The sequence below is a fragment of the Simochromis diagramma genome, unplaced genomic scaffold, assembly GCF_900408965.1.
Source record: "Simochromis diagramma unplaced genomic scaffold, fSimDia1.1 OVJJ01000603.1, whole genome shotgun sequence".
Classification (NCBI taxonomy): Eukaryota; Metazoa; Chordata; class Actinopteri; order Cichliformes; family Cichlidae; genus Simochromis; species Simochromis diagramma.
Window position 1 is genome coordinate 8,811,018 of NW_024387414.1, and position 11,728 is coordinate 8,822,745.

The window sequence follows — 11,728 nt, forward strand, 5'->3', positions numbered from 1 at the left end:
AATCTTGTCCTCCAGAAAAAACAAATGCCCTAAAAGTTATATTTTAACTTCACAGCAGCTTTTCCGCTGAAGTCTTAAACATTTTTGACCTTAAGAATGCTATTAATATGTATATGTTAAAATTGAAGTTCAGTTTTAAGCCCGTTTCCATAAAGGTCAAGTCTTTTCTGAAAATTATGAGATAGGTAATGGTTTGTAATGAAAAGATGGAAAACAGCGTCTCTTTCCAATGAAGAGTAGTGAGCAAATACTATGATTTATTAGGTTTTTTTCCTTATAGATATTTCTCAATGCCATATAAAATTGACTATCTAAAATTAGTTGTAGTTGGTGTTCGTGTGTTTGCGTGTTGATTTTAAATACTTGCTACCGTATTTTTCACACTATAAGGCGCACTTAAAATCCTTTAATTTTCTCAAAAGTCGACAGTGCGTCTTATAATCTGGTGCGCCTTATGTATGAATTCTGGTTGTGCTTACTGACCTCGAACGGATTTTATGTGGTACACGGCGCTCAAAAATCTGTCAAAAAATGTTTTAGTACAACTTTGGTAAGCTAAGCTGCACCGCTTGATGGATGGATGGACTACCTTAGTCAGGAGCCTCTTGGAGTAATCTGGGTCCAAAACTCTGTCCGCTTCAGGTCCCAAAGTCAAACAAACACTGCAGCATCACTGAGAGTTAAAAACTGTCTAAATTCTTTTATCTTTAATAAAATGGTCAGTGTTGCTGCTGTACCAGGTGTGACAATTAAGTTTAACATCCAGGCATCCATGACATCAGAATTTATTAAATTTAACGGAGTTAGAAGTTAGCAGGAACTTAGCTCGCTAGTCTCCACCTAAACATGATATAATATGTTCTGATTGAGGGATACCTGAAAAAATGTAAAAATACAGCTCTGCCATCACTTCCAACATAAATGAAGGCAGAAAACTAAAGATCAGCGACTTTTGTAGGGTTACTGAAGTTGGACTAGCTGGTATATAATGATGTGCTACGTGATCGCTAGCGACACAGTTATGTTAGCATAACATAAACACCGTGAAGCTGGTGGATGAACGCTAACTTTTTTCCGCTCAATAAAAGTTAACGCAAGCGTTTCCGGTGGTTAGAGACAAATGCAATCGCATGGCCGGATGCTCTCCAAACTTCAGTCAGGAGAACAACTGAGAACAACTGAGATAATTCATCCATGATACGAGGTTAGTCATTAATATACTGCAACAACATGGGAGCAGCTGTGAGGGAGTTCATATTAATGAATCAATGGTACAGAAGTGGAGGAAGCAAGAAGAATGAGTTGAGCAAAGTTTGACTTAAATGACTGTTTTGTTTTGCTTAATGCGCCTTATAATGCAGTGCGATTTATGGTCCGAAAAATACGGTAATAGACACTCACTAATATTTGCTGATTACAACATTGCGGAACTTGCCGTGCTTAGTAGAAAACCTCTACTTTAACTAAAACAGCCTACTCAGACTAACCTAATAAGTAATAAATGCATTCAGGGGCCACCTTATTAGTTGCAGCTGAACTAATGCAATTCAGTCCAGAGACAGTATAAAAGATTGATGTCCCTCCTATGATATCCCCCACTGGTTGCACCCGGATGTCCCAAGGATGGGCGTGAAACTGCATTGATACTGTGAAACTACATTGCCTAGCGACTTGTGAATGAGAGGTGAAGTGTCTTCAAGAAACGAGAAGAGAAGTCTGCTGCATTGAACATAATATTTACATGATTGATTTTAAGCAAATGAGAATGCCAGGAACCTAAGGTAGGCTTAATTCAAGCATCATAATATAGTAATACTATCCAAATATGCTAAAACATCAGTCAATATTACATTATTATTATGAGGTTATTACAACTTAAACTCTGTGTAAAAATGTGAAAATTCAAACTCACAGACCATAACTTCTGATTTCTAGCAGGTTATCATATTGTTACCAAGGAATTACACTACTATTACTAATTGATTTTGCCTCATGGGGATGTCTTTATTTCCACATTATTACCCCCAGTTTCTGGGCCCTCATTATCCTCTTAGATTACTCAACTGTAACCACTGTTGTTACCATGTTATTACTTGGATACTAACTGGTTATTACTTTGGTAAATGAGTGGTGATAACTTAGAAATTGCCACATTATAACGTTCTTGTTTGTGCTTTGTTACCCTACTATTACCACTTTACTAAAGAGCTGTAATTGAAAGTGCAAGTTCTTATTAAATATCGGGTTGACTGACTGACCAGTTTAATCTGGATTCAAATGCTTTCATTTACATTTTCAGCATGTAGCTTCTATATAGCTTTATAGAAAGGAAAAACTGTTTTCTTTATGATGAAGTATTTTCATCCCAGAGGTCATATAGTAACACAGCACACTCTCTGCTCAGTTTTTCACCTCTGCACCATTGGCTCATCATTCTGTCATGTAGTATGGGAGCTGTCAACAGTGACACCCTCTACTAGTTCAGTGTCAAGGATAGATGGTACAGCCTCTGCATTTAACCTGGAGTTTTACTCTCCAGCCATGTTAGGTTAATAGTATCAAGCTGACTGCTGGGTGGTAGAGGAATGTTTTATCTGTACAGCATATGTTGCTGAGATGGTGAAAAATGCTGACAAATTTTTCATGGAAATCAACATAATTTTTTGTGTTTGTGTTAAATAGTTTTAGACTACCTATACTTTTTCTGTCATGTTCCATATTATAAGGTAGAAACTATTTTGTGCTCTCCTCTCTTTAAAACATTTTATTATGTTTCTCTTATTATTATTATGTTTCCCAAAAGAACCCAACACATAATATTCCACAAAGTTGATTCAGTTTTTAATAATAGAGAAATAATTATTTATAAAACTAAATACAAATAAGGTATATGGGGTAGCCCGACAAAAACAAACAAAAGAGGGAGAAGACCAACCATGCAGTGGATCATGCTTCTTAGTAATTAAGTAAACTCGTGAAAGTAAAACTGAAAAACAGGACTTTTGGTAACTCCCAACATAACTAACATAACTGTAACAAGCTACTGATGAGAAATGCTGGGGCTTAGGGAGGAGAGAGAGCTGCTCCGTCTCCTCTGGCTTTATATGAGTGCAGGTGAGCATCCACAGCTAATCAGCACTGTGGATGAACCAGAGCCCGAGAGATAGCGGGTTAATAGTGATCATAAAGAGAAACAATAATTGGAGACTAAATGTGCCAGTGCATTGAGGTACATGTAACCGTACCCGAGGGAATTAGGCGAAGAGACTCTTTTAACAACAGATGTGTGTATTGTGTTGAGAAAAACACAAATGACCATGACATTATTGTAGCATAGATTGCTATTAGCATTGGGATAAGGACCACATGGATTTGAATGGCTATCACTGGCATGTGAATCATGCAAACTTGAATTTTGCAAGGGACAGCAACTGCAGACACGTTGTTGCATGAACAGACAGCAATGAAATTTGAGAGTACAAGTGATGGTGATGTTTAACCTGATTTCTGACAGCACTGGTTTGAGTATGTAACAGTTTTTTTAAGTAGTAAATAATGTGCCTTATAAAGTGATATTTCAGTGGATGGAGGGAAATCTGCTTAGTCTTCGTCTTTCTCTTAGGAAGAGGCAATGTAGAATTCAGGCGCTACTCTCTGGCATAATTGAACATTTTGAAAAGGACTATGGGACTGTAATTGCTTCACTACTGTTCATAAAGTACCTTTTGATTAAATTTTCCCAATACTTTTACGAGGTGGATCCTAAACATCAAAGACTATTGATGTTTAGTTCTAAGGCTGTTTAACAATTACGGTATTTTAATGCTACAGCTGGGTTCTTTTTCTTTTTCTTTCTTTGGGTAATGAAAACAGATCTGGAGATGCGGAAAAACCATTATGGAACAGATTAACAGGTTTTTCAAAGCATTTAAAAGCATTTTGTCCTTAAAACATGAAGTCTCATTAAACTAAGGAAAATAAGACATGGCAAACATGAAGCAATCAGTCATTTAATTGTAGGGCCAAATATCATTAAATATTTTTTGTTTTTTGCCTCAAGACCTCGTAAAACATAACATTTTAATTCAAAGCATCTCTGACATTTGCAGTAAACATGTGATAAAGATTTTTTTAATCACGTGTGGGGGTTTTTCACTAAAAATCAAGAAAATGAAGCTTCATACTAGCAATATACAGAGGAATTCACTCATTTGTCTTTTGTTGCGAAGAAAACCATTCCAGTTAAGAAGAGAAGAAACAACATATATTATTGTTTATTCATGTGTACACACGCCTACACACACTTGAAAAGAGATCAGTTGAATACTGTCTATATCCTTTTAAGCAGACATGTTTGGCTTCTTACACAAGGCAAAACCAAAGTAAATAAATGGGGAGTTGTTTGAGCTTTAAAGTCTCTTAGAAACTCTTGTGGAGTATAATGCAGTATAATGTCTCCAGCATATATTGATGCATAGTTGTGATCACAGTTTAAATCTCTTTTACCCACAGGGAGCGGTTGTATGAAAACTCATCAGCAATAATCTGGTAGATGTGACAGATAGTCAGCAGAGGTTGTGTGCTCATCACTGCTATTGTGTGATCACACATTTGCTTTTTTTTTTATCAAGCTTGGGTTATTTTTCTGCTCTCTCCCTTTCCCTTGTTTTTTCGACAGGTATTTTAATGCAAAATCCAACTGAGATCAATCAGTCCAGATAAACCAGGACTATACAGACAAAAATCTCAATGGAGCAAAGGAGATCTTATATTTAAAACATTATTATACATAATGCACATGGTTCATGCATTTTTAAGCATTCACTCCATACATGGCTGTGGTGTTGGGTAGTGATGTGTTCCCCATACAAAACTCCTAGGTGCTGCCTTTAGAGTTTGCACGTCTCACATATTATGTCAAAATAAAAAGCAATGATACACAAAAGGCAAAAAAAAAAAGGAGAGAAGAAGGAATAATTTGATATCTCTGGAGTGCTACTGGAGACATGGTCCTTGTTGTCTTTGTTTTGCATTGCCATTTCCAGTATGACTGAGTTCAGAGTTCTCTGGATACAGAGAACAAAATGAGAGAGAAGACTCACATATCCTGAAGGTAGGTGTTGATTTCAAAGGAAAACATGAGAATAATATATTTGAGGTGAAAAATAAAACCAAACATTTTCCTTCCTGGATGGGAGGCTGTCTGAAAACAAGTCAAATTGGTATAATCTCTAAGAAATTGAGGCCAACAGAAAACATAAGGCATTGAGGGACAGTGCACTAATTGAACAGATAATGGCGTTAAACTGCAGAAAAATGCATACTGGCGGGTGGCTGTGGCTTTGGAGTTGGAGTAGATCATCCACCAATTGGAATGTCTGTTGTTCGGTCCCTAGCTCCTCCAGTCCATATGTTATAGTGTCCTTGGGCAAGATGCTGAACCCCTAATTGTTTCTGATGCATCCATCATAGTGTATGTGTGGCAGAAAGTGTTAAAAGGAATAAAATAGTGATATAGGGATGTTGTGTGAATAGACAAGTGTAATTTGTAGTAATAAGTGGTTTGAGTGCTCAGCTGGACAAAAAAAATGTGCAATATAAGGACCAGTCCACCTACTATTTACCAAACACTGAGGAGTCAAATAAGCCATCTGAGTAGAGAATCAGCCACCAGAATATAATATGCCAGTTCAATGACACACTTTTGGATTAATCATTTGCATTTTACCTTCATAAAACATAAAGTCTTGAAAGCAAAGACGGGAAATTCCATTGAATGAGTTCCCTAGTTTGACTGAATAGGAATTACAGCCCAGCTTGTTCTGTTTTGCGGGTATAAATCTTCAGTGCTGGAAAATGTTTTACATCTATAAAACTGCTTGGTTGAAAGCACTCTGTGATGAAATCCAGCTGTAATCTGAAATCTTTTAAAAGATGATTGATGGTTGTTGAACACATTTTGTGATTATATGTGTCCATTTGAGTGTGTGCACTGAGTATCTTTTGTCTCCGTTTTTCTTCAGGTCATCTCTAATTGTATGTTATCCAATGCATGGTTTTTGGTGCTTTCACACCTAACTTGTTTGGTTTACACTTTCCGACCTTTCAGTTTGTTTTGAAGAGAAATCAGAGCTGTAAAAAAATCTTAGATGACAATCTGAGAACTCCATCCTTGCCCGAAAAAAGAGGAGGTCTCAGTCCAGATCAAACAATAGTTTAGATGGTTTGTAGTGTGAAAATATTTTCCTGAATGATTCTGACTTTTAAGATAAAAGAGAAATGAGTTGAAGTAGCACATGGAGAGGGTACGGGATGAAGGTGTCAAACAGGGTAATACAAAGTCAATTACACTCAGAAAATTGCAGACAGCTCCAAATATAGAGTAAAAACACATGAAATAAATCTGCTCGAAATACATTTAAGATTTTGTTTTCATATCTGCAAAATTGAAAATACCATCATCAACAAACTAATCAATTATAGGAAAATACAGACTACATAGACTATGTTGATATGTTTATTATTTCTTTTCTTTGTCAGTATGTTATTAAGTGAAATAGGTCAGTACAAAGAGAAAGGCAATGATCGTGTATGATGTTGCCTCACAGACAGCATTTTATTGATCAAAGATGTCCATTATGCATGACTCAGTAAACCCCAACCAAAAACTAATCAAACAAATACTTTTACGGCACTCCTAGTTTTAAGGGGACACAAGATTTTAAAGGAAAGGTATTGATATCATATGTAATTCTTTATTGTCTTCCCATAATTTTGAATTTGAAAGTAGACAATTCAGATATACAGTGGGATCGTTTTTTGTTTTTGTTTTTTAGATCTGTTGACTGTGGAGGATATTTGAGTACAGTGAACTGTCCTGTTCAAGTGTTTGTATTGTTAGGTCGCTGTCATGTTCACTGTGAGGTGATTTAAGCTTTGTGGTTTGTTATTCTGCTGGAAGTATATAAGATAGGCATACTATGGTCAAGAGAGTATGGGCTTGTTGGCTTGGTGTTAAAACATTAAGGGGTGCAAAGTTTGCCCAGAAAATATCACCTACAGCATTACACAACCATCAAAAGCCTGACCCATTTATACAAGGCAGGATGGATCCGTGCTTTCATGTCAGATTCTGACCCTACTATCAGAATGTCTTAGCAGAAATGAAGACTTAGAAGTCAGACCAGGCACTGTTTTTCCAACCTTCTATTGTCAGATTTTGGCAAATCTGTGCAAATTGTAGCCTCAGTTTCCTATTCTATTCTTTTGAGTGGTCTTCTGCTGCTGTAGCCCATCTGCTTCAAGGTTTGACATGTTCAGAGATGCTCTACATACCATGTTTGTAACAAATGGTTATTTGAGTTACCTCCTGTCAGCTTGAAGCAGTCTGGCCATTCTCTTCTGCCCTTTGGCATCAACAGAGCATTTTTGCCCAGAGAACAGTGTGCGGATCAGCAGCTTCCAAAATACTCAGACCAGTTCCTCTGGCACCTGCAAACCATAGCATGTTCAAAGTCACGTAAATCACCTTTCTTCCCCATGTTGAAACTCGGGTTGAACTTCAGCAGGTTGCCTACAAGCATTGAGTTGATGCCATGAAATTGGCGTAGAATTTCTTTTCTTTTTTTTCGAGCTAAATAGTGAAGTGGCTGGTGAGTGTGTATGGACAGTGTGAAAAATAATAGTGCAAAATGATAGAGCAGATGTGAAATGTGCAATAGTGTGATCCCAGCTGAAGTCATTTTTATTTTACTGACTAGAGTGCGTAGAGTTTAGTTCAGTCCAGTGCCCAGTGTAATTCCTGCGGGTATTTCAACAACAACTTCAACACAGCAGATATATGTTAAATATGAAACTCATCCATGCAACAGTTAATGGTCGAAATAATTTCTGGATTTCACAGTCACCAATGTATGTAGACCCATGACATCACAGAAGGCAAACAAGAGAATACTGTGGAACTGAAAGAGAGGCTTTTCAGATTTTTCTTACTCTGCAACGATAGAGGTATCCATAGTAATTAGGTAAGTCAAATAAAACCATTGATAGTACAGTAATGAAATAAGCCATGTTATGACTGAAGCCTCAGAGTCTTGGAGAAGCTATTGTAATTGAGGAGCAGTTGTATTATCCCAAGCTCCATTAAAATTTCATCAACCTTGCACATTTCCATGAATGGCATTATTGAAATTATGCTAAATCACATCAGCTTGCCTGCTTGGCAGTGCAACGTTGCCCATTACAATGACCGAGGCAAGATTTCCAAAGTCTAGAAAGGGTCTGCATTTGATTTAACAGCATGCTTCATATTCTAAACAGATGCTGAAAAGCTACTGAGTATTGGCCCTTGGCCTCTGAATATGTGGATAACAAAAGAGTAATAACATTGAAACCTACTCATTTTAGAGAAACCTTGGTTTTATTTAAACAAATGTAGAACATGTTTTGAAATAAAGTATGAACTAAACCGACTTGGGAGGCAGTTAGACCTCATTTTTAAAATTCTGTAGATGTATTCTCTTTATTGTATAGCTATTTTGTGGATCATACTGTTTTTCATATTGCTGGTATTCAAAAATATTCACATATTTAATCTCTGCATTTACTAAATAATGTTGGGGGAAAACATTGTCCCATATATAAGAAATTGATTTACATACAAAATAATACCATGTTATTCAAAATGCAGTGCAATTCATGCTGCACAAAACACATACAGAAAAGCCCATCGCAGCTTGACACTGTGTTGTTATTGCATGTAACTTGGTTTGTGGTGAAATATTCATCCGGTGGAGAGAGTGCCTACTCTGCTGCCTCTAATAAGTCACCTGCTAACACACTGAGTGTTACCTGTCTTAACCTAGGCCACGAGAACATTATTATGATTATAGCAGTGATTTCATGATACCTTCCTGTTAATAATACATGATAAATAGCTGGATGAATGGAACAAAGCAGTGTGTAATATTAGGTGACCCCATGTTATTAGCACTGAGAGGAACCATTAGTGGGTTGCCTTAACCTGCCTTAATGAGGTCTCCCTGCTCTGGGAGTGAATGGGACGATTGGTGCATACAATAAAGAAAGTTGAGGCTGGAAAACCCACACAGCAGTGTCTGTTGAGGGAATGCTTCATTTGAAATGTTATTTTAAGGATGAGGAATTTGGTCCATAGATAGGTTCACTTTATTGATTTTTTATTTTTTTAAATACTGCCGAGTTTAAAAAATAATCCTTGCCAACTAAATCTTATTATTTTTTAATATTTTGTTGAATACACTACACTTTGATCTTCCATCAGTCTATCAAACATCCATGTCAGACGTACTTAATTTTAATATCTGTTCCACAAATATAAATCCATTCGTGTTTACACTGTACACTGAGCCATTCAGTCTATAATGGGATTAAATAGGCAAACTAAATACTGTGTATTATTGAAGTAGTAGTATTAATAAAACATTATGTAATAGACAGGTTCTGGTAAACTGCATAAACATAACATGGAGATAATGCAAAGTATAAAACTGTCATGCATATGAGTAAAACGTTGGGCTCTGGTTTGAGGGACAAAATAATTTGCTCCACCACCGAGCTCCAAATGTGCCACCTACAAATGTTTTCCCCTAAAAATGAGAAAATATTAACTTAATGTTATGTTCCATTTGCAGAAGCAAAGGTACATGTGGGCAAAAATTGTCTTCAGGGATACAAAGGTCAGGGTGTTAAATCTGTGTGTAAGAACATGAAAAAGCTGGAAAATCTGCATCCAGAAAGACAAATCAATGATAATAATAAATAAATGTGGGTATTTTACAAATGGCCAAAAATGTGTGGTGAAATATTAGATGTAATATTTAGGCATAAATAATTGCGTTACCTTGTTAAATTATCACTGTCCATAACAATTACAGACAGGTAGGACTGACAACACTTATTATTTTACTATCAGTTGTGGCTGCTACCTGCTACTTAAAAAATGGCTAATGTAGGTAACTGTGAACAGTTAAACAGCTAACGTTAACGTTGCCTGTGGGGTTAATGTTCATGATAACTGTTTCATAGTTCAGTGTAGTTGAAATGGAAATTTACTAACCTCTACTTAATGAAGACTGGGGTGCCAGTCTTTAATATGCTTCACCAAGTTTGTTGCATTACTGTTTGTGTGTTTAGTTGTTAGCAAGGGGGAGGGGCTGTGTGCCAGTCTGCAGTGGTGCTGGTGCAAATGACTAAAATGCAAATGAGTCTAATCTGAGTTTAGTAGGAAGTAGTATCACTTAGTATATACAGTATACTGTCTATGGTACCTACTGAAAAAATAAAAAGCTGGATTTTCAAAGTTGTGGTGAAGAAAGGAACCATAAGTTGTGGTTATAGGTTATAACATATCCAGTTATGGTGGCATCCCTACATTTTACTAATAAATTATGTTATAAACAGGTAAATTAAAAGGGGAATGGAATACACTGAAAAGCACATCCATTTAAATTGATATCTTGTCCCCCAAGCATCCAGAATTCCTGTTTTTACACTGGCAGGAGCACCCAGTCTGGCATGTAGTGGAACAAAATATCTCTTTTGCATCACTCAGCGCTACAGCTCTATCAGCGTGTTGCCAGTTTCTAAAGTCTATTCTAGCAAAATAATTAATGTCCTTGTCAATCACACATTAAAGGCGAGCCCAGTCTCGATAGAGTAGAAGTCAATATTTAGAAACTTTTCCACGTGTGACCCAGAAATTACATGCTATGAAGTAAACAACAAAGGAAGGTAAAGAAACATTTCATGGGTGCAGTTTAAGCTCAATTGTGCTGTATGTGCTGGCTAAATGACGTAATGCTTTAAATATACAAAGCCATGAAGCTAATTACGCGAGTCAGTTAATTAAGTAGTGTAGTTGCTTGTCCTCTCTAAATGAAGGGAAGGTATGTGGGAGGACTTTTAGCACAGAAGATGGGAGGAAGGGGGCTTAAAGATGTGCTACCAACGACTTACGAAGTACTAGACCAATCAACTGGACATGACAGGTGGCTGCCAGACTATACAGATAGATGTCTTGTGGATTTGTGTAATATTTGTGTATATCAATATATGAGTGGACTAAAGATATGTGAGCTGTTGTGTGACAGATTGTGAAGTTGCAACCACAGGGTTTGCTGTGCTGTACGCCCACATACTGCTGTACATTGTTAATAGAGAATAATGTTGTCATGTAGAGCCACATCTTTATCTAGTTTTCCAGTTTGCAAAATAATCAGCAGTTTATGTCATATTTATGCCTTCTTATGTCATTTCAAAAGATAACCATTACTGTGTGAAAATGGAAATTGACCGCTGTCTCACTTGACAAAATAAATTAAAAAAAAAAAAAAAAAAGTCCAAATAAGAAGACATGGATGTGACAAGTTTGCAAGATGACATGCTGAAGTATTATTATTGTTATTGTTTGAGGTATTATTTTCTGGCAGCGACTTGCATTTCTTCCTGTGGGTGTCAGGTGATTGACAGTAAGCGCAGCATAAAATAACATGCCTGCTGAGATGAAAATACAAAATGCAGCCACAAACAAAGGCAACAAAACAGACGCATTGCCAAAAAAACAGACCGTTAACCTAATTAAGGTATTATATTTACCAAGACAAAATGATATGGGTTTCACAATTTGCAACTACAAGATGAATAAATGAATAAAAGTGCATGTAATTCAAAAAAAGAAAGGGGTGCTCTT